The 24,488-nt window shown below is 43.6% G+C and overlaps 1 protein-coding gene across 1 annotated transcript in view; it reads left to right on the top strand.

The window, feature by feature from the left end:
* Window positions 1-4,930: 4,930 nt before the first annotated feature.
* Window positions 4,931-24,488, top strand: part of LOC137658459 (uncharacterized) — a 67,264-nt gene continuing 47,706 nt past the window's right edge. Inside the window, exon 1 of the mRNA XM_068393186.1 lies at window positions 4,931-5,068. The gene's annotated coding sequence lies outside the window, so the exon portion shown is untranslated. The remainder of the gene's footprint in view (window positions 5,069-24,488) is intronic.

Raw genomic sequence — 24,488 nt, 5'->3', positions numbered from 1 at the left:
TGCATCTTTTGATGTATTTTATTAGGCTAAAGTTCGAGTAATTAATCCAAATTCTATATATCTCATAGACAATCCACTTTGACTAAGTTTGATAGGTATTGCATGTTAATTATGATAATTACAAATGTGGTCCTTTCAGATGCTACAAAGATTATTTTCTACTGTGGCTTTAACCTTAATACTAAATTGCCTCCAATCTGGTCATTCTTTTTTGACTAACATTTTATAAAGAAAATTTTCATAGTTCTTTACAGTTACATGAAAAAATTTTGGTACACTCAGCATACTGTAATATTGATTGGAATGCTTGTGGAAAGTACAGTAGTTAATTGGGACCAGTAAGGGGACGTATTTCAGTAAACCATCCCATAATTTAGAGTTAAATTTGAGTAGCTTGCAATTCAAGAAGATTAGTGAGCAAGAATGAGTTCTGGGCAAGTGTTGAAATTCTATTGTTATAATATATTTATTATTGTACTGGGTCTGAGATTGCAAAGGCATTGAACTCATGACCCTCTACAACTTTTTACTTTTTTTCTTTTTTTTTTTAATACTGTCAGTTGATCCTGATACTGTTGGCAGGCAATCCTATATAGGTATGTATCAAGAATTTCATCTTTTTTATATATATTCAAATACTTGAAGTTAAATTAGTTTGTATTTTATTTACTGATTTCTCTTGCATTTTTTTATTGATGACCAACAAGTAATTTTTTTCACCTGTTTTTCTAATCTGATGATCTAGCTACTACTAACTAACTAGCTAATACATTTTTCAAGAATTTATAATGCTGTTCATGCACAAGGAATAAATATACTGTATATACAAATCAATAATAATTATTTTGACTCGAAACTCTTTATTTCATGAAAAAAAAATGCCTGTATGAATTTTCTGTGTACAAAAGTAGGCTAGTTTTTTAGTAGTTTGCATAATCAACTGCTAAAAAAGTGGAACAAATGTTTCATTTGGTCATGATCATGCATGGGAAATCCTTGAATGAAATACAAATCTTTCTAAAACAAAATATTAGAAATTATTTTTTTTCATATTTTTCTTTATACAATGATGACAAGGTTTAGATTCTGTCATTTGTATTCTCTCTCTTGTATGGTTATTGTATTCTCTCGTATGGTGGTTGTAATGTCAAAACAACATATCAACAGCCACCATGGTAACAAATATAAGATAACTTCAATTACTTTAAAGATCTGGTTAGAAGAGAAAATGAGATAACTCATGAAAAGTATGTAGCCTACTACTACGAAAATTTGTTTCCACAGTTGTCAGCATACTTTTACTAAAAGATCACATTACAGTACTACTCTATAGTACATGTACTACTATTACCGATAGTTTACAGTACTTGGGAGTGTGCAGTTGTTCAATTAAGGTAAGTCGGAGACTTGAATGGGGTTAGGGTGCAAGTGGCTGTAGAATACATAGGATAAACAAATAAGCTTTGCACTTAATTGCAATTTAATAGTCGGAATCTGATTGCCAGTTCATCTAAGGCTTAATGACAGAAATTCTTTATGTACTGTGGCTAAGGGGTAGGATGTGAGTGAGGGATTTATAAATTGAAAAAGTATACCATATATTGACAGAATGAAGTACAGTATGTATTTGGCCCCCACTGCTTTCCCATTTACCCAAGCAGATTGCATCAAAGAGTTAGGCAATACAGTAGGGTGCGGTAAAGATAATATATCATTAATATTGCACAAGCGTTGATAGAATACGATGAGTAGTAGCTACTTTTGTAGATAATAGAGAACTAGAATGATAAGGAAATGTTAAAAAATGCATATCTTAAAGATTTCTGGTCGAAAGTAGTTGATGCTAAAGTAAAAACACACGTGGTGTGGCATCATGTTCACTAATAACACAAGGGAATGAGTGGAAAGTAACGAACCTGTACCAATTTTCCATATACTGTACCTAGAATGACATATAAAAAGTGAATTAAGGCATAAAGTCTGGTACATAATTATCCTCAATTGTAGCATAGAATAAACTTAACTTATGGAAGTAGAAACCTTAATAATATGTAGATGGCATCATGTATGCTTCAGCAAAAAGGGAGCAATTCCCATAGTATGTAAATTTTGAGAGAGCCCACCTCTCTTTAGGAAACTTGAGACCAGGGCTATTATTTGAAGGAAATAAGGAAGAAGGTAAAAAGAGAGGTAAGAAATGGCAAAATTTAGACTAACAGCATACATACTGGTGGGTGAGTAAAGGTAACTATAATATATATATATATATATATATATATATATATATATATATATATATATATATATATATATATATATATATATATATATATATATATATATATATATATATATATATATATATATGTGTGTGTGTGTGTGTGTGTGTGTGTTAATAATATTTTGGGAGTAGACCCTCTTTTAAGCAGGTTTTATTGAAAGTGATTGCTACCTCAGTGGCGTTAATTTTGTAATTAACTTTTTCTATTGCTCTTATTATCTTTTTCTCTCCATTGCTACAATCTGCCAGTAACTGGGAAAGGGACATACAGTATTATCATTAGGAAGGTGATGAAAACCATATCATACAGATTTCATCTTTATCACAGCACACTATGAAAGTACAGATAATACATACAAATTATGAAACACTATCACAATGTTAGTGTGCACAAAGTAATGGTCACTTATGTACAAAAATCATAAATTAGGTGGAGTTAAGTATAACATATCCTTCAACATAACCGGTTTCGAGCAGTGAGAAGATTTTCTGCTCATTATCAAGAGTGAACTGTAAGTCTGTAACGCAGGTATTATTGTGAGGGCTTATATACGGAGTCCTGCTTCGACATTCCATCCTTATTGGTCAAGGACCGCCCAAGGGCGGAGATCTTCAATCCTGGGAGGTAGTGGCCTCTGGCTAGCCAGCATGTTTGGTGGGATTAATGGTTCTGGTTCTGTCTGGAGATGATCCACGTTTTGGCCTCCGGCTCTATCAGTCCTGTTATGGTTGTTATTGCCTGGACTATTGTTGGTGGTGGACCTTATACAGTGCAATAAGGTCCCCTCTTATATATATATATATATATATATATATATATATATATATATATATATATATATATATATATGTGTGTGTGTGTGTGTGTATATCAAGAGCCCCGTTGGATATACAGAGGAAATTAAGATAGAAGGAAACGTAAAACAGGGAACAGTATTTGGACCAAGTTATGCTCAATAGTCACGGACAAAGTTAATTCAGTAAGTGAGAAGATGATAACCCTGATTCGAAACATTTGAATAGAAACCTTAATTTATGTAGATTATAAAATGTTTCCCTAGCAACATTCGATACAAAGTAGAAAGAGTCATTAGCAACTGCCGTAGTTTGGAAGAACTAAAGAAATTTATGTTTAGCAGAAGTGGTTAGAAATGGAAGGATAGAAACAGTTAAGGAATATAAATACTTAGGAGAATGATACTCAGAAAAGGGAAACTATAGTGTCAGCATAAGCAATAGAGAAGCAAAAATAGAATACATGGTACAGGAAGTTAGGAAGTATGGAGACAGTAAGAGTATGATATTTGACATTGTTAGTGAGAATAAAGATCTATGAGACAGTAGTACCTGCAATGTTAGCAAATATTGAGACATGGGGTGTAATAAAAGAAAAAGAAATGAAAGAGCTAGAGAGTATACAATACAAAATTATGAAAGGAATGTTGGAACAGGTTGCTAACAGAAACAGGAATATGGCCAGTTGAAAACAGAATCGACTATAAAAAGGTGATGCTATTTCATAACATCATAACATCAGATGACAAACGGCTAGTTAAGGAGGCAGCGGAAGATCAGATAAGATAACCATATGGGGAATGTTGGGAAAAAGTATCATCGAAATATGCAATAAATGTGATATTAAAATTGAAGAGGTAAGAAAGTATAAAAGTAAGAACTTAAAAATGAAATAAAAAGTAAAGTGGCAAATGAAATTAAAAGAAAAATAGAAGAAAAGAAAGCAGAACTGACCAAACTGAGGTTTGTGAATAGTAATGGTAGAAGAGATTACATAGGAGAATTTATCACTAATGAGGCCGTAATAGTTATGAAAAGTTAAATATGCTAGAATTAAAAGCAAATTATAGAAACAGGAATGATAATGATAATAGGCTTTGTGCGTTGTGTAGGGAGGCAGAGGATGCTACTGAGCATATTTTTAAATGTAATGAGTTAAGGAAATTTAGAAATAATAACATAGAAATAGGGAATTTAGAAACCCCAGCTTGCAGATTAGGCAAGGCAATCTACACACGCGCGCGCGCGCACAGATTGCAGCGCTTTGCAACAAGGAACGTGGAAGAATTAAGTATAGGCATGACAGATAAGAAGAATGAACAAGGCAGAAATAAAAACGGAAACCAGAAAGTGGGTTACTGAAAAGTGGAAAGAAGAAATAGAAAGTAAAATGAGCCTAGAAATATATAGAACGTGGAAGAAAGAAATTAAAGAAGAGTTACTTTATGACAATACATTTGCTTTAGTGACATTTCTTTAGAGCAGGAACTAATACGTTAGAACTAAATTTTGTAAATAGACACAATGGAGGGAATGTAAACTGTAATTTTTGTGAAAATGAGGAGGAAGATTAGATACATTTTTGTTGTTTTGCCAGGAATATAGAAAAGAAAGGAATGAAGTAATTGAGCTACTACAACAACCATACGAGAAAGACCTAAAGAAAATAGTAGGATTATTTTTATTTAGTGAAACAAATATAGAAAAGAAAAAAGAAGTATTAAACCCCATGTGGAGGAAAAGACAAAACAGTATAAGATAAACTTTGGAAGTGCCGTTGCAAAGGCTACGATGCCTCAACCCAGAACCTGAACCTGAGTCCTGAAGGCAACCTCGCAAGTAAATAATACTCGGGGATAATGTTCAACTCAACCCAGTTTAACTGGTTGTGTTCAATGTGTTGGCAAGTCCCATCGGAAAGCTTGTGGAATACATGATTGGGACCATAAATCTGAAAGGAGGTTTAATAATACCGCGAAAACTGACAGTAAGGTATTACTTCAACTTATTTCATCGTAGAAAGGAATAAAATTTAAACTTGTTTGTTGTTCCAAGAATAAGTTCAGTTATCACATTAGTGAAAACTTAAAAGCTAAGTTTTGCACCTTTAAACTAAAAAGCTAAGAAGTTTTGCACCTATCTATTATTTGGTAGAATGCCTGCAAACATATGCTGCTGCAGAATGATAATTAGTAACTGGAACCACGACCTACAACCCAACCCTAACAAATTTTTGTAACTTTAGACTACAACAGTTACTAAAGTTTTAAGTAGCTTTGTACACATCACCAGTGTTCCCACAATCCCACAGTAGGTACTGTTGTTGGTCAGGGCACCAGTAACCCGTTGAGAGTAAAATTGTTTTCACGGACGGGGAAACATTTCGAACAGAAAATGTATGTTTTCCTCGAGCCTTTGTATATCAGCGGCCAGTCCCGGGGTTGTATGTACAATAGCGGCCACCTGTATATAATATTATGTCTAACTTAGAATACGGCAGTGAAAGGGCTGTCGCAGGGGGCGTTAGCCGGGCGGCTAACACCCCCTGCGACAGCTAAGGACACGCCTTGTAGGTTAGGTTAGGGGGAAAGTTTTACCTTCTACCTTATTTCCTTCAAATAATAGCCCCGGTCTTAAGTTTCCTAGAGAGAGTCGGGCTTTTTCAAACTTTCCATACTATGGGAGTTTCTCTGGTTTTGCTGATAGCATATATGATGCCATGATTGGTAGGGACGACGACCCTACTAATGGGCGAGTCACCCCGAATAAATAGCATAGGTTTGTATTTCAGTCACGGAACAAATAAGAAATTCGTAAATAATTTGTATTTTTCCTAACGATACAAACCTTTAGTTATTTATACAAACTTACCTGGTTAGTTAACCATCGCTAAAATTTTAATGGCTCGTCCTTTCAGCTTCACCGAAAGTAATAACCCCTAATGAATAGCTAAAGGATTGTATTGTTAGGTAAAATACAAATTATCCACAAATTTGTGCATAGTATTTTGAGCTATCGAACATTGGGAACTTATGCAGTAATACCATTTTTCCTTTGCCTACACATATACCAAATGGTCTGCCCTATTCTTTCTTCATCCTCTGCTGTCCTCATTCACCTGACAACACAGATTACCAAACAATTCTTCCCTCAAGAGGTTATCTACTGCACTGTAATTGTTCAGTAACTACCTTCTCTTGGTATGGGTAGAAGAGACTCATTAGCTATGGTAAGCGGCTCTTCTAGGAGAAGTACACTCCATAATAAAACCATTGTTCTCTAGTCTTGGGTAGTGCGTGTACGATGGTCTTCCGCTGTCTTGGGTTGGAGTTTTATTGCTGGAAGGTACACTTGGGCACACTATTGTTACTGTTCTTAGAATATTTTATTTTGATGTTTCATTACTCTTATTGTAGTGTATTTATTTCCATGTTTCCTTTCCTCACTGAGCTATTTTTCCCTGTTGGAGCCTTTGGGCTTATAGCATCCTGCTTTTCCAATTACTCTAGGGTTATAACTTGGCTTGTACTAATAATAATTCTGTCGTAAGTGTCTCGTAAGGGCCGTTTTCGTTACCAATCATTAATTAACTATACAGTTACGCATTATTAGGACAAAGCTTTGTAGAATACATCATGGGGGTTCTAAAAATTACTCTTCACACTAGATAGAAGGTTTGTTGTTGGTTAATACGTATAGTACAGTACTGTAGATTGTATTACCGAGAGACTTGTTATCGAGTTTCATAATAATTTTATCAATCCACAATCTAGTTTACGTTATTGATTGGGCATTGCATAATGTACCTGAAATAATCCAATCACTTAAATTCCTGAGGTTCATCCTTTCACCGTAACTTATGATGGGATTATTTTAGAGGAGAATTTCACAGAATATGGTAAATATTTACCCTTTCACCAGTGAACAGATTATATATTCCTCCCTTAACCCACATTCTCTACTGATACTGATTTTGGATTCTGTCTTTATTCGTCATACATTATAGAATCACCAAATAGTGCATGGATAGATAAATACCCAGAGTACAGTTTATCTCCACCCATTCACCATTAAAATATTTTGATATGTATTGATAAGAACACTATATCCTGGGTCAGCTTAAATAATAGAGGGTGTGTGCTCCATATATTGGGTAAATACAGGGTGACGCCAAAAAAAAAATGGTCATCACCTAAACTGGAATAACTTTTGAAGTAAATAATCAATTCCTTTTATTTTTCAGATTTATTAAGAAAATTAATGTTCTAAGAGTCTACCAAATTCGACCTTCGAGATGCCAATGACTACTGAGGAAAAGACATTTATTGTTGAGGCATATTTTCGGTTGAAGTCTATCCACGCAGCTCAATTGCAATTCAAAGAATGGTTCAGATGTTGAGAATTTCCTGTCCACTCAATGATCTACATATGGGTCAATAAGTTCAGAACCCATGGGACAGTGCATAACCTCAATTGTAAAGACACTAACAGACAATCACACTCTGGACGACCGAAATCATCAAGGACACCACACAGCATTGCTGCAGTCAGAGACTCTGTTGTCCGCAGCCCAAGCAAGTCTGTGTGACGGTGAAGTCAGGAGCTTGGAATCAATCGTGAGTCCGTGCGGAGAATTTTGAACTCAGATCTCCACCTGTATCACAGCAGCAATAAGAGTGATCCCAAGGGAGGAATGCGGGAGGGTCACCGAGAACTTTGCCCGCCGGATCCAAATGTGCCTGCAGTGCTGGGGAGCTCATTTGGAGCACATTTTGGAGAGCCAGTGAAACAAAGAGTTTTTGTTGTACAGACTTGAAACTTTGGAGATGTCTGCTACACAGGCTCGACCTAATATAGCTAAAGTTTTATGCCGATCTGAATAAAATTTTGGAAGTTATTAGTTTTTTGGTGATGACCGTTTTTTTTTTTTGTGTCACCCTGTATATGGTCCTATAATTTTTATCCGAATACTATATATGAACCATATATTTTTCTTGCTTTTTTTTTTTTTATATTTCTGACAGTGAATATTGGGGTAAACCACTCGTTTGTAAGTTTACTACCCCGTAGTAAAACAATTATGGGTGATCCCAGTTGGGTATTGGGCATTTGTTCCGTCACTAAATAGAAACTAATGCTATTATAGGGATATTACTTTCAGCGAAGCTGAAAGATGAGCCATTAAGTTTTTAGTGAGGGTTAACTACGCACCCACTAGTTAGTGGGGTGGGGCCCTGGTGGGTAGTAGCTACCCCTCTCACTCACACCTGGGTTGAGAACCCATGTTACTTTTGGCTCGGGTGGAGAACAGACGTTATCGCTCTTCCCTCCCACCAATTATTGACTTGCCATTACCAACTAATCTTTTGTTTTACTTTTTCTTTTCAGTGTGTGTGTGCTCTATTCTTGGCCGTCCTCTGGCAGACCTGCCTAGGACATGAGAGCCGCTCCTGCGGGACCTTTATGTTGTCCATTGATACGAACCCGCAATGGTTATGTCCTTCTGGCAGAGGATGGCGGTGTGACAACTCCTGCCCTGAATGCTGGGAGTGGTCTGCCTCCCAGTGGGAGAAGTTTCGGCACTGATGGAAGAAGAAGGGTAAAAGGAATGCTTTGCCTTCAAGGACTTCCTCGAAGTCAAAGAAAACCAAGGCTTCTTCCACCCATTGACCTCCCCCGAAGCTCCTGTTCAGTCGGTTTCTGCCGGGGAACCGTCGAACAGAAGCATAGACTGGTTTAACCCCGGTTAACCTTGGTCCCCGAGGGACGGTGCTGCTTCTCCTATTGAAGCGGCCCCGCCTTTCCCTCCGAGGGGACCTGTTCTTTTTCTGATGTATTTCAGGCGTGGCCGTCCCTTGGCTTGACCGACCCTCCTTCGAAGAAGGTACTCTTGCAGCTCCTTCAACTTAGTGCGGAGAGGAAACGATCATCGTCTTCCTCCGAGGTGGATCCCTTGTCTCTGCTGAGTTTTAGCTTTCGTGATCCTGAGGATTTGTCTGCGGTGTCTGATATCAATTCTGGCCTTGTCTCTTCCACTGTTGCTGTCGCCGTTGCGGAAGATTGCTCTTCCCCCCTTGCTGAGCGGACTCTTCCTTCAGGAGTAGAGCAAAGTCTGAGGCAAGTCCCTTCTGCTGGTGGACATCTCTCTCGTCCTAGAGTGAGATTCTCCCTAGAGACCACTATCCTGAGATCTTCCATAGTTCTTCCTGCTGAGCAGTCCACCGCTGCGGTGGATCGTCATTGTCATCGGCGAGCTTGCAGAGTTCGTGGTCCTCCTCGTCGCCTGAGACACTCTCCTTCGCCTCTGGTAAAGAGACGTCTCTTCGGCTCCTGATTTGTCTGCCGAACGATCCCCTTCGGAGGATTGTCATTCGTTAGGACCCCGCCCCCACTCCTCAGCCCTTGTCACCTCGGATGCAGTGCTCACCTAGAGATTATCAGCTTGAAGAGTCTCATCAGCCTTGCCGGCAGCCTGCTGGTTCCCAACCCTCACCTGCCTTATTGGACTCTCCCCAGGCTTTCCATTCTCCAGCCTGGCGGCGTTCACCTGTCCACCGTCACTCTCTGACCTTTTGCCACCTAACAGCTGTTCGAGATTCACCAGTTCCTATAGAATCATCATATTCTCCTACTGCTCATCGAGCTCCCGCATCTCGTAGTTCTCCTACTGCTCGCAGTCCTCTAGTCTCTTCACGCACTTGTGACTCGTCAATCACCAGATGTTCTTCATTCTCTGGCTTCTCGGGGATTGCCAACGGTTCGCCAATCTCCTAAGACATAGTATTTGGTAGTTACCTGGCATTCTCCCACTTTCTCGGCATTTACCAGCTGCACGGCAATCACCAGTAGCTCGTCAATTGACAACTGCTTGTCACTCTCCACCCTTGAACAGTTCTCCTGTGACTTGCCGCTCGCCAGTTCCCAAGCGTTTGTGGTACATTCATGTCCTCTGCCAGGAATGACCCCCATTTGTTGTGTTCAGCCTGCAGAGGACGTGGCTATGACCAGGCTAACACCTGCAAGGTGTGCCAGGCCGAGAGTTGCTTTCCTCCCAATGGGAGAGATTTGGGTGTCGGCACAAGAAGTCCAAAAAAGATTCCTCGCTGGCGAAGAAACCTTGACCCCCTTATCTCTTCCCGAAGCTCCTGCTCAATTGGTCTCTTCCGAGAGTTGGTTGAGTAGTACTGTTGACCACTTAATACCAAGCCAACCCTGGGTTCCAGGGACGAAAATGCTTCCTTTGGAGAAGGAACTTCGTCCTTGTCCTCAGGGAAATCCTTTTCTTTATCTGATCTGTTACAGGTTTGGCCGTTGCTGGGTGCTGCAGCTGTACCTTTGAAGGAAGTGTTGTTAGAGCTTCTGAAGCAGGAAACCGAGAGAAGACATACTCCCGCTTCTTCAGTAAAAGTTCTTTTTCCTGCGAGTACTGTGATCGACGCCCTTACCATCTGCGAAGCCCATCTCTCGCTCTTGCCTGCTCCTGCTGCTGCCGCTGTAGGTTGCAATGCCTCATCCAGTCCTTCGCAGTATGACTCCCCTGCAGAGGATGCCCGACGAAACCAGTACTTCTGCTTGAATGGATGAATGAATAAATGATTTGAGGTTTTCTAACATCATGACATTGAAGTTCATTGACGCTGATATGTATTATAGATGAAGAATATAAGAATATTCAATTAAAACTATAAAAGCAAATATGTCATTATCAAAGTTAAATAGCTTTCAGAAGACCTGCTGCTTCTGAAATAAATCTAAAAATGCTGCTAGCATTGTACGACACATCATGTCCAAGAATCTTGGCAAGGATGAATCTGCCATTTTCACCTCGAGCCTCAAATAGATAGTTATTTCTTTCTGTGCTATAAGTGTGGTATTCAGTCAACAAATGCCTCACTGTCAAGGGTATCAAACAGTCGTCGCAATATGGTTGATGTTGGCCAGCCAGCGAAAACTCGTTTTTAAATATTAAACTTAGCCGGTGAATATATAAATAGCTGACGTCTCTGACGGCCCGACAGATTCCAAAAACTCGCGAGCGATCGCCATGAAGGTTGTCGGGTGTGCCCACCAGCGCCGACTATCGGCCAGATACCGCATATACTTCTCAACCAAACCAGTTCTTCTCTGTCGGTGTCACCGACAACATTGGTTCCGCTTGCGCTAGACCTCGAGTTTTCTACCGAATTGGTGAAGTACTTGGTTTTGGTTTTATTGCTTTCGCTGTGTTGGTTTTTTGCTTCAATAAAACTCTTGAAACCCTTTTTTGATTTTTGTTGATGAACTTGGCTTCCCTTTGGATTTTCTCTGGATTTTCATAATGGCTGACCCTTCTCCTGTCTATCGCAAATGTGCGAAAGATTGTAACAAACGTCTTCCGAAAGCTTCTATCGACCCTCATACTGTTTGTGCTAATTGCCGGGGTAAATCCTGCCAATTAGGAGATCGGTGTGAGGAGTGTGTGGTTTTATCGGAGTTCGAGTGGTTGGAGTATGAGAAATATACTCGGAAACTCAAAAGAGATAGGGTGAGGAGAAGCTCTTCTAGATCTTTAGATTTTTCCTCTTCCCATGCCCCTGAACCTAATCCTTCCCCTGTAGTGGTAGTTTCTGAACCCCCTATTGTCACTCATGAACCTTCAATGCGTGATATGTTTTTGGCTATTCAAGCGTTGGGTGAGAAGGTCAAAACCTTAGCATCGGACAGGAACCAGCTTATGTCCGACGTTAAGCTTTTAAAGAGTTAAAGTGGTAAAGTGGAAAGTGAAAGTGGTAAAGTGGATAGTGCGCCTAATGTGTTTAGTGTTGCGACCGAGGGTTCGTCTGTTCGTGCTTGTCGCTTACCTAGTCCGAGACCTCTTTCAGGCTCCCCTGCACCAGGGAGAAGGAATGTCGTAGGACTTAAGGGAGCGAGAGGTGTAAACCAACGTACAGACGTTCCCTCAAAGGTATCAGACGTTGCTCATCAAGCACGTCCTTACCATAAGACGGGAGAAACTAAGTTCTCCTCGTCTTCCGATGATTTTCCGCATAAGAAACCTTGGCGTAAGGTTTCAAGACCCTTAAAGCGCAAGTCAGTCCCTTCAGGACAGGTCCAGCGTCCTGGCTGTAGCCATTGGGGCAGCTCTGACCGTATTCAGTCATCGGATGGCTGTTCGCCTGTTAAGCGTAATCGTGACACTGAGTCCGAGGGTCTCGTTCGGTGCGATGATTTGCATGCACAGACGTTGCCGACGTCACGGCCCGTTTCGACTTCCGTTGACCCGAAGTGGAGTGTCTTACAAGACATGCAGTTGAAACTTTCATCTTTAATGGAGGTTTATGAGCATGACCAGGTTTGTAAAGATCCTTTGCTTGTGGTTCGCCAGTCCGACAAGCGTGACTCTGGTCTTCAACCGCCTAAGCAAGATTTGTCTCGTCATTTTGACGTTAGCGCTAATGTTATCGGTGCTGTTAAACGTGACTCTGATCGTGTTCCTCGTCAGTCACGTCAGTTACGTGACGTGGAACTTCATTTTCCGCAGACTCAGGGTGACGTTCAACAACTATCACCACAGTCTCGACGTGACGTTCGTCGGCCGACTCCGTTGTCCCGACGTGACGTTGAACGTCAGTCGCCACGGTCGGGTGTTGTTTTTCAACCTCAAGTCCCGCAGTCTGTGCAGTCCCGACGTGATGTCGAACGTCAGTCGACACAGTCTGCTGTTGTTTGTCAGCCTCAAGACTTTCAGTCTTTGCAGTCTCGACGTGACGTTGTTACCTCAGCTTTTGCTGCGGCCCTGTCGCATATTGATATAGCCTGTCAATCGTTGCCTCCTCGGCATGCCTCTCCGTGTCGCGAGACTTTGCCGTTGTCGGATGATGTTCCTTCGGATAAGGAAGTTGTTGATCCCCTTCCTGCTGATGTTCCTTTGGGGACTCTTTCGGATGGAGGGGAGCCTAGGGTTGCTCAGCCCTCCCTTGACTTTAAGAAGATAATGCTTATCTTTAAGGATCTGTTTCCCGATCATTTTGTTTCTGCTGCTCCTCGTTCGCCTCCATCTGAGTTCACGCTGGGCCTGGCTTCTTCGACTCCGTCGTTCACGAAGTTAGTGCTCTCTCGCTCTTCTAAGAGAGCTTTGCGTTTGTTGGGAGACTGGTTAATGTCCAGGAGGAGTTTGGGGAAGTCCGCTTTTGCTTTTCCCCCCTTTCAAATTGGCTTCTCGTGCGAGCGTCTGGTATGACACGGGAGAAGTTCTCGGCTTGGGGGTGCCTGCCTCTGCCCAGGGAGACTTCTTAAGCCTTGTAGACTCTCCTCGTCGTCTGGCCATGAGACGCTCGAAAGTTTGCTGGTCCTCTACGGATCTGGATCATCTCCTCAAAGGAATTTCCCGTGCCTTTGAGGTTTTCAATTTTTTGGATTGGTCCCTGGGAGCCTTGAGTAGGAAGGTCTCGTCAGCAGACCGAGATGTCTCTGTTCAGATTATGTCGTGCATGGACAAGGCAATAAGGGATGGCTCTAATGAACTTGCTGCTACATTCACAGCAGGGGTTCTTAAGAAGAGAGAGACTCTGTGTTCTTTTCTGTCTGCAGGTGTCACTCCTTGTCAAAGGTCAGAACTTCTCTTTGCGCCATTGTCTTCTGCCTTGTTCCCGCAACAGCTTATTAGAGATATTGCAGCGTCTCTTGTACAGAAGGACACTCATGATTTAATGGCCACGTCTGCTCGTAAGGCCGTACCTTCGTCTTCTCATGTCAACAGACCTAAATTTGACACGCCAGCGACAAGGTTTATCCCGCCTTTTCGTGGCAGAGCTCCCAGTAGGGGAGGCTCTCGTGCCAATAGCAAGTGAGGCAAGAAGAGAGGATCTAAATCCTCCCGTGGCAGAGTCTGACTACCCACGTCCTCAGACAGCAGTAGGTGCCAGATTGACCAACTTCTGGCAGGCCTGGGAGAAGAGGGGTGCAGACCGGGAGTCTGTTTTGTTGCTGAAGGAGGGTTACAAAATTCCTTTTGTACGGAGACCTCCTCTAGTAAAAGATCCGATAGACCTCTCTCCCAGGTATCGAGAGGAGGCAAAGAGACAGGCGTTACATCTTCAGGTGTCTCTGTTGTTAGAAAAGGGGGCGGTGGTGAAAGTCTCGGACCTTCAATCCCCAGGTTTTTACAACGAAAAGTGGGCGGTGGTGAAAGTCTCGGACCTTCAATCCCCAGGTTTTTACAACCGTCTCTTCCTGGTTCCGAAGAACACAGGAGGTTGGAGGCCGGTGCTGGATGTCAGTGCTCTCAACGTGTTTGTTGTAAAAACAAAGTTCACGATGGAGACCACCAAATCCGTTTTGGCAGCAGTCAGAGAGGGCGACTGGATGGTCTCTCTCGACTTACAGGATGCGTACTTCCACATTCCGATACATCCAGACTCTCAACATTATCTGAGGTTTGTGTACAGGAATGTGGTGTATCAATTCCGAGCACTGTGCTTCGGCCTCAGCCCTGCTCCTCTTGTTTTTACGAGGCTCATGCGAAATGTAGCGAAGTTCCTACATCTATCGGGGATCAGAGCCTCCCTGAATTTGGACGACTGGTTACTCAGAGCGTCGTCCCGTCATCGCTGTCTGCAGGACCTACAGTGGACTTTGGATCTTGCGAAAGAGTTGGGCCTCTTGGTGAACATGGAGAAGTCACAGCTGACTCCCTCCCAAAGGATTCTCTATTTGGGGATGGAGATACAGAGTCGAGTTTTTCGGGCTTTTCCGTCTGCCAACAGGATCGAGCAGGCTTTGCTCAAAGTCCGTCTCGTGCAAGAGAAAAACCATTGCTCTGTGAGAGACTGGATGAGCCTCCTGGGGACGCTTTCGTCTCTGGAACAGTTTATCTCTCTAGGGAGACTCAACCTGCACCCTCTCCAGTTCCACCTAGACTCCCATTGGAACAAGGAGAAGACTTTAGAGACGGTCTCGATTCCAATCTCCGATCCAGTCAAGACTTGCCTAGCTTGGTGGGACAGCAATATAAGACTTCGGGAAGGTCTTTCTCTGGCAGTCAAGAACCCAAACCATGTGTTGTTTTCAGACGCATCGGATTTGGGTTGGGGGGGCGACTCTGGACAGTCTGGAATGCTCGGGTCTTTGGGCCGCAGACCAGAGGAGCCTTCACATAAACTGCAAGGAGCTGTTAGCAGTCCATCTAGCACTAAGGAGTTTCGAGGGTCTGATTTGAAACAAGGTGGTGGAAGTGAATGCAGACAATACCACGGCCTTGGCTTACATCTCGAAGCAAGGAGGCACTCACTCCCACGCTCTTTTTGTCATCGCAAGGGACCTTCTCATTTGGTCAAAAGATCGAAACCTCTCGCTTTTGACGAGGTTCGTCCAAGGGAAGTTGAATGTCTTGGCGGACTGTCTCAGTCGAAGAGGTCAGGTGATTCCTACGGAGTGGACGCTCCACAAGGATGTGTGCAAGAGACTTTGGATGACTTGGGGTCAACCCACCATCGATCTCTTTGCGACCTCGCTGACAAAAAGGCTCCCGACTTATTGCTCTCCGGTCCCAGATCCAGAGGCGGCCCACATAGATGCCTTTCTTCTGGACTGGTCTCACCTGGACGTTTATGCCTTTCCACCTTTCAAGATCCTCAACAAGGTGCTGCAGAAGTTCGCCTCTCACGAAGGGACCAGGTTGACGTTGGTTGCTCCCCTCTGGCCCGCGAGAGAGTGGTTCACAGAGGTACTTCTATGGCTGGTAGACGTTCCAAGGAGTCTGCCTTTGCGGATGGATCTCTTACGACAGCCTCACGTAAAGAGACTTCATCAAAGCCTCCCCGCGCTTCGTCTAACTGCCTTCAGACTATCGAAAGACTCTCTAGAGCTCGAGGATTTTCGAAGGAGGCAGCTAGAGCGATCGCGAGGGCTAGAAGATCCTCTACCATCAAGATCTACCAGTCGAAGTGGGAGGTATTTAGAGATTGGTGCAAGTCCTCCTCTATTTCCTCTTCCAGTGCCTCTGTAGCGCAGATTGCGGATTTTCTGCTTTATCTGAGAAACGGTCGCTCCCTCTCTGCATCCACCATTAAAGGCTACAGAAGCATGTTAGCTTCTGTTTTCAGGCATAGAGGTTTGGATCTTTCGAATAACAAAGATCTCCAAGACCTCCTTAAGTCTTTCGAGACTTCTAAGGAGCGTCATATTTCAACTCCTGCTTGGAACTTGGACGTGGTCCTACAGTTCCTTATGTCAGACAGGTTTGAACCGTTAAATTCAGCCTCCCTGAAGGATCTTACCCTCAAGACGCTTTTTTTGGTGAGCTTGGCTTCGGCTAAAAGGGTCAGTGAGATCCATGCTTTTAGCAAGAACATCGGCTTCTCAGCTAATAAAGCAGTATGTTCTCTTCAACTTGGTTTTTTGGCCAAGCATGAACTTCCGTCTCGTCCTTGGCCTAAATCTTTTGAAATCCCTAGTCTTTCTGAGATCGTAGGTAATGAAGTTGAAAGAGTGCTGTGCCCCGTTAGAGCTCTTAAATTTTACTTATCTAGAACTAAACCGCTACGAGGTTGTTCAGAGGCTTTATGGTGCTCCGTTAAAAAGCCCTCTTTGCCCATGTCTAAGAATGCGTTATCTTACTTTACTGTATTAGGCTTTTAATTCGGGAGGCACATTCTCATTTAAGTGAGAAGGATCGTAATTTGCTTAAGGTCAAGGCTCACGAAGTTAGAGCGATAGCAACTTCGGTGGCATTTAAGCAAAATAGATCCCTTAAAAGTATTATGGACGTGACCTTTTGGAGTAGCAAGTCGGTGTTCGCTTCATATTACTTGAAAGACGTCCAGACTCTTTATGAGGACTGCTACACACTGGGTCCATTCGTAGCAGGAAGTGCAGTAGTGGGTGAGGGTTCTACCACTACATTCCCTTAATCTCAATATCCTTTTAATCTACTCTTGAAATTTTTAATCTGGTTTTGGGTTGTACGGGAGACTAAGAAGTCTTTCGCAATCTTTTTGATTTGGCAGGTGGTCAAAATATTGTTTCTTGAGAGCGCCCAGATTAAGGGTATTGATGAGGTCCTGTTATAGGGGTGTTCACCCTGGATATAGCAGCTCCTGGGAGTCTTTCAGCATCCTAAGAGGATGGCTGGGCTTCGTGAGGATAGCGGACTAATGAGGCAGAGTAATCATCAGAGTCAGCTTCCTTACCAGGTACCTATACTTAAGTTTGTTTTTTTAGATATTTGTCAAAAACTCTTGAGCATATACGCCTTTATTGTTTTAATACTGGTCTCTACCCACCACCATGGGTGTGAATCAGCTATTTATATATTCACCGGCTAAGTTTAATATTTAAAAATGATATTTTCATTATAAAATAAATTATTGAATATACTTACCCGGTGAATATATAATATTAAAGGCCCTCCCTTCCTCCCCGATAGAGACCCTACGGACTGAGAAGAACTGGTTTGGTTGAGAAGTATATGCGGTATCTGGCCGATAGTCGGCGCTGGTGGGCACACCCGACAACCCTCATGGCGATCGCTCGCGAGTTTTTGGAATCTGTCGGGCCGTCGGAGACGTCAGCTATTTATATATTCACCGGGTAAGTATATTAAAAAATTTATTTTATAATGAAAATATCATGTTTCATCCGAGTGTAATCAATGCGGAGATGGCAAAGATTAGTCTCCGACTTTCGGGGAATCCCGTTATACCCCCAAGGGAATATAACATACAGTACTTATTTCTCTCATCTTATTTTCAAGTAAACTATCCCAATGCTGTTGCCAATAGAATTCTTTATTGTGGGTAGAAAATCATTACTGAGAATAGGATACCTTCTTAGTGGCAACTCACCTGCAGCATTCTTTGCCAGTGAATCTGCCTTCTCATTTCCAGGCACACCTACGTATGCCGGAACCCAGCAAACTCGAACTGTTATACCTTTCATGGCAATGATTAAAAGCCACTCTAAATTCTTTAAAACTAAAGGATTATTGGAATAAAAAACTTCTGAGGCTTGTATGACACTTCTTGCATCACTAAGAATGGTAAATTAACTTCGTCTTTTAATGCTATTTTCTCAGTAGCGGTTAGTATGCCATATAGTTTGGCAGTAAATTTAGAGGATTCTAGAGGAAGTGCACCTCGATTAAAAACACTACTATATACCCCAAATCTAATGCCAGCATCAGATTTGGAGCCATTGTAGTGGTTTGCAGACTGTGGCCAGATATAGCACGCAGACTTCTCAGTGGCCGAATGCCGACCACACTCCAACGTTCACCCCACACAGAGATAAAATGGTGGAACACCCAGAAATCTGGGCAAAAGGTAAATAGTCAAGAGAACTTGGCACTAGACACCACCCCTCGATTTTTTTATGCAGGACTGGGCTAGCACCTCAAATTTCCTTACCGTATTATCATTTCTTGTCTTGAGCTTGCTGAATAAACAGGTGGTATGACCGTTGATTTAATTCTGGGGAAAATCAGCAATCTATGATAAATAGCTCTATCCTCATTAGTTAAGATTTCTTCAAGCTTCAGTGAGCCTTAGGAACATTAGGAAAAAAAAAAAAAAAAAAATTAAGCCTGGAATACGAATATGACAGAAATGGACAACAGTTTTGCTTGTCGAAAATTTAAATCCATTCCTATCGGCCGACTGGATAATTTTGTCAATTGAGAGTTGTAGTTTTCTCTCGACCATGATCATCTAGGGACCGCAATCCTCTTTGCCCTTTCAGACATTCGCCCTTGCCCGCTGTCAGGAAAGGGCGCTTTGACTCCAGGGATCGACGATCATCTCACCATTCTCCTGCTCGTGATCGCCACTCTCCTCATGATAGCCATTCACCAGCTCATGATCGTCACGTTCTTGATCAATATTCACCAGCTCATGATCCTCCTTCGCCTGCTCGCCATTGGCTTGCTCCTGAACGTCGCCCTACAGCCCGCTGTTTGCCAGCTCGTGATCACTCGTCACTTTAAGATCATCACACCAGTGCGGCCGTTTGCCAGCTTGTCATTCGCCTGCCAGACGGTCCCCTACCCAGCTCGCTGCACGCCAACTTGTGATTTGTCACTCACCTGCTTACTGTTCGCCTGCTCATGAATGTCACCCTACAGCATACTGTTTACCAGCTTGTGATCACATGTCACTTCATGATCATCAAACTGCAGCTCGCTGTTCACCAGCATGCCATACGCCTGCCAGATGGTCCCCTACCCAGCTCACCGATCGCCAACACACCGCTCGCCAGCTTGCCGATCACTAATGCGCCGTTCGCCAGCTCGTCGGACTTCTGCTCACAAGTTTCCTAGACGTAATAGGTACTCACCAGTGCGCTCCTCTCCGTCTTACGCGTACGATTGGCGCTCTCCCGCGCGCGATTGTCACGCTCCCGTGAGCGATCCTCTTTCTCTGGCTTACCAACCACAGGATGATCATCGCAGACTATTAGCAACAGTTCCAGAGCAGCCTGCGCATTGCCCTGACTTACCAGCAAGAAGCGGCGTCCAGTTCTTTTCCTTCTGGGTTCAAGCAATCTCCCGCGCAGTTTGCAGCTGTTTCTGTTTCTCCTCCACTGCTCACTTCTAGGACAGAGAGAAGATCTACAAATACCTGTTCACATTCAGCCAGGTAAGAGGCCTCTATACACAGTGATCCCCAAGGAGGCAATCTCCATCTGTATGCTTCCCCAAGGATATATCAGACCTGGATGCTGTGGGGAAACCACCATCGTGATTCGATACCTTGGTGAAGGCAGTAAAACAGGCAATTGCAGGGCCAGCAAACCCAGTAAAACAGGCAGCAGTATCATCAACTTTGAGGATTCTGTTGGAGAAACCGGTCTCCTTTTCCTCTTCTTTTCCTCCATCGTACCCTAGGCAGAGGCTTGTCTCTTCCAGAGCCCCTGCCCCTCCCTTGGTTGTCTCGCTCCCCAAGAAGGTTCATGGAGCTGTGTGATGATGAACTGGTCTTTGATGATGACCATCTCCCCAGAGCTGCTAGCCCAAAGTTCAACTCAGAAGCCCAACAGAATGAGTCATAATACGCCTGGGTACAGGTTATAGTCTGCATAGGAACTATCAATGGGTTAGCTGACCCAGAGAGGGCATTTTACGACACCTAACGACCATCTAAAGCCATTGCAGCTTTGCCCTGGTTGAAGGGGTTGACAGCGGCCAGAAAGAAGGCGCTCTCTCAGATTGCCGGCTCTTCTTGTTTGCTTCGAGCAGGCTTATCCTCCAAGCTCCTCCCTCCGCCATTTGTCTAGCAGAGGAGATATGAGGTCTCGGACGGGCTCCTTCCTGCCTTGCCTCTGGACTCCTCCGTAGAGGCTTTCTTGATTGGAGTACTGTACAGTATTGTTTGAGAGGCTTTCTGGGCTGAGTGGGATACTTTTTGGCATCTAAGATCCTAAACATGGAGAAGGTAGCAAAGTATGCCATACAGGCTACATCGTGAATGGACCTGTGGTTAGGATCCGTGGGCCACCTTGTTAAAACTAAGGATTGGCCCAAGCATTCTACAAGGAAGACTATAGAAACCTTCCTTCCATCTGGCACCCGGACCATAGAGTTCCTCACTCACCAGGTAGTTAACGGGGGCCGAACGCGATACTTAGGTGCCGGGATGTGGTAATTGAAAGGTATCATAGACAGGTCCCCCAGGCTGAGGCCACCAAGCTCAGGAGCTCTACCTTAGACAGTGCTTCCTTGTTCAAGCCGGAAGATGTCGAGAGGGCGACTGAGCGTTGGATGAAGTCCAACTAGGACTTCCATCTCCATGGGGTCTTGATCAAAGCCCTACAGTAAGGCTCCACCAGCACGTAAGAAGTAGCCAGTGTCCACCAAACCCTTGACTACAGTAGTAGGAAAACAGGGTCTTCAAAGAAGGTTTCAAAATGGCCCTTTTTCATGCAAAAAATCAAAATGGCTCCAAGTCCTCCAGAGGAGACAAAGGGAGTAAGGGTGTGGCAGAGGTCGTTTTGTTAGGGAGGGCAATCCTTTCACCTACTCACCTTTGGGGGGATGCCTGCAACGCTGCTGGCAGAGGGAACTGCAGCATGGGACCGTACCCTGGACAGTCTCCATGATTTTTCCAGGGTATCATGTCTCATTCACTCAATCTCTCCCACCATTGACTTGAGATCCAGTCCCATTGAACTCCTACACGAAGGGATCTGCAAAGGAGCTGCACAATGTCTAGACCATGTTGGAGAAGGGAATGCTCCAAGAGGTCCTTGACGGCTCTCCAGGTTTTTTCAGTCAACTCTCTCTTGTGAAAAAGGCCTCTGGAGGCTGGAGAACAGTCATCGATCTTTCAGCTCTGAACATGTTTGTGTTCTTCAAATTCCATTTAGAATGGAGATGACAGACACTGTAAGACCATGGGACTTCATGTGTACACTGGATCTCAAAAACACACAATTCAAGATCTCAGTCCATTCGTCTTCAAGGAAATATCTCTGGATCATATACGAGAACAGGCAATACCAGTTCAAGGTGCTGTGCTTCGGTTTTTCCACAGCACTCCAGGTGTTCACGAGGATGTTCGCCCTAGTGTCACCATGGGCACGCAGGATCAGCATTTGTCTCATAAGGTACCATGACGATTAACTGATCCTAGCAGACTCGGTGGCAACCCTTCTTCAGCCCTGAGACAGATTACTCGAGTTTTGCCAGGATCTGGGGATTGTGGTAAACCTTGAGAAGTCATCTCTAGTCCCCTCATAGACACCGAACTATAGAAAGTTTTTCCACCGGACGACAAAGTACAGAGGCTGAGGGGTAGCAAGCGCCTTCCTCATATGAGAAAAGCTTCCAGGCCAGCAGCTTGAGTCTCCTAGGTCACCCGTCATCCCTGGCCTGTCTAGTACCCAACGACAACCTCAGAATTCGATCTCTTCAATGGTGGCTGAAATCCAGGTGGAATCAACACACCGACTCCCTGGATACATTGGCCCCCATAGGACTAGAGCAACTGACGGACTTTCAGTGGTGGGTGGCAGACGAGAACCTCTGCAGAGGGATAGGCCTTCTTGTACCTCCCCCAGAATTGATGCTGTATTTGGATGCATCAAATTAAGGGTCGGGGACCCACATGCCGCAGCACACGGTCTCAGGGCTTTGATCCAAGTTTGAAAGGTACTAGTACATAAATCTCTTAGGGATGAAGGCAGCCTTTCTAGCCCTCTAACAGTTCCTGGCAGGTCACTCTGTAGTGTTGATGAGTGACAACACCACGGTAGGAGCTTATGTACACAAGGCAAGGCGGTACCTTTTCGCAGCCCTATGCTATCTAGCAGAGGGGGTGATAGGATGGACAGAAGACAGCTCGGTGTCCCTATCAACCCGCTTCATTCCGGGGAAGAAGAATGTTCTTGCTGACAATGTGAGCAGAGTGACTGATAATGGGCTCCGAGTGGTCTTTGAAACATCTGATAGCCAACAAAGTCCTGACTTTGTGGGGTTCCCTGACTGTGGATCTGTTTGAAACATCCCTATACTTCAAGCTCCTGCTTTACTGTTCCTCATTCCCGGATCCTCAGGCTCTCTGGCAAAATGCATTCCAACAACAGTGGGGCAACATCGACGTGTATGCCTTTCCCTCGTTCTGTCTGATGAGAAGGGATCACGCAAAGTGGTTTCCGGACCTTCTGCAACTCCTGACGGAGATCCCAAGAGAACTCCCTCCACGACATGATCTACTCAAATAGCCACACTTGAACATCTTCCACAAAGCAGTAGCTTTTCTTCATTTTCACTCTTGGAGACTATCCAGCATCTCCTCTCACAGAAAATTTTTTCCCAATAAGTTGCGATAAAGATGGCTGGATACCTGTGTAGATCCTGAACTTCAGTGTACCAGACCAATTGGACTGTCTTCTGTGGTTGGTGTCATGGAAAAGGTATCTCTCCCCTCGGAAGGAGAAGCTTCTCTCAGTCTCTGCAGTGAAAAGCTACCGCTCAGCCTTGAGCATCGCCTTTAGACTGAGAGGAGTTAACGTTTTTTTCTCGGAGTTGTCTCTCCTCATATGAAATTATGAGCTTTCTTGCCCCCAGTCAGAAATTAGACCTCCTCCTTGGAACATGGTTCGCGTCCTTCGGTCTCTGAATGGTTCTCCCTATGAACCATTATGCCAAGCAGCAGATTGCCACCTCAATTTTGAAGACTGTTCCTAATCGTTTTGGCTTCGGCCAAAAGATTCATTGAACTGTATGGTCTTTCCTATGATGTCACCCATTCAAGGGGAGGGTGGGAGATAACACTGCTTCGTCCCTTAGTTTATTGTTAAGACTAAAAATCCGGGAGTAGCAGATCATAGATTCGGGCCCTTTCGGATTGGGAGTCTTCATTCTGCAACCGACTACCCATATCATTTGTTACTTTACCCTTTGAGGAGTTTGAGGTATTACCTTAAATGCACCACAGCAGCTCGTCCCTGATTGTAAGTACCCTTCATCAGCATGGGGAAGGTCAAGAAAAGGGTCACAAAGAACACCATCTCGTCTTGGATTTGCAGGGTCATAGACCATGCATTGACTCCCAACCCTCCTTCTGATTGTTGATCTAGAGCTCATGACAATAGGGACATCAGTACATCCCTAGCGTTAAAAAAAAACTACTCTGTGACGCAGGCACTGCAAGTGAGTTTGTGGAAGCGTCAGACAATCTTTACCACCCACTACCTGCAAGATGTGACTCACAGGACCATGGAGATGTTCTCCATTGGTCCTGTGGTGGCTGCACAACAAGTGGTTTGAAATGCCTCAGGCTCCTTGATGGACAAGTAGCTGATGGTTTAAGGCATAGGCTACCTGGGATTAGTCTGGGATGAATGAGTAAGAATGACTGGCTCTTTTCTTTTTTTCATCTTCCCCTTTCTTGGGGAACATCACCCTCTGCAGCTGGCCTCATCTATTTGCAGGTAATAACCATTTCCCTTTTGTAACCCAGCATAGAAATGATACTTTTTACATCCCCATACCCTTCATGAGGTGGGTATTGGGTAATGTCTATATTTGATGCTAAAGATTCCAATTGATCTTGGTAAAATCTTACCGAGACAATCATATTGCTAGCATCACAAGCACACAGGTTGTTCAGGCTGCTATCTATGCATTGCACAAAGTTTTATTGAGGTGTCAGGGTTCTCCTCATTTACGTGCCAAGCCCATACAGAAAACCCTGTGTCAAAGCCAAGCTGATTGGTTCAGACTTCTATCCTACTAATGGGTGAGTCATCCCTATAAGTAGTGAATGGTTTGTATTTAGTGTTGGAACAAATGACAGATTTGGAATCATTTGTATTCTTCCTAACTTTACAAACCTATAGCTATTTATACAAATTGTCCCGCCATCACGTGTCCCCCTAGAAAGTCTTGCCTTCAATCAAAAGTGGCTCAGATTCACTGGTGTGGGAGAGGGGTAGCTGG

Source organism: Palaemon carinicauda, chromosome 19, assembly GCF_036898095.1.
Source record: "Palaemon carinicauda isolate YSFRI2023 chromosome 19, ASM3689809v2, whole genome shotgun sequence".
Taxonomy (NCBI): Eukaryota; Metazoa; Arthropoda; class Malacostraca; order Decapoda; family Palaemonidae; genus Palaemon; species Palaemon carinicauda.
Note: the sequence above shows the minus strand (reverse complement) of the source record. Positions and strands in the feature narration are given on the sequence as shown.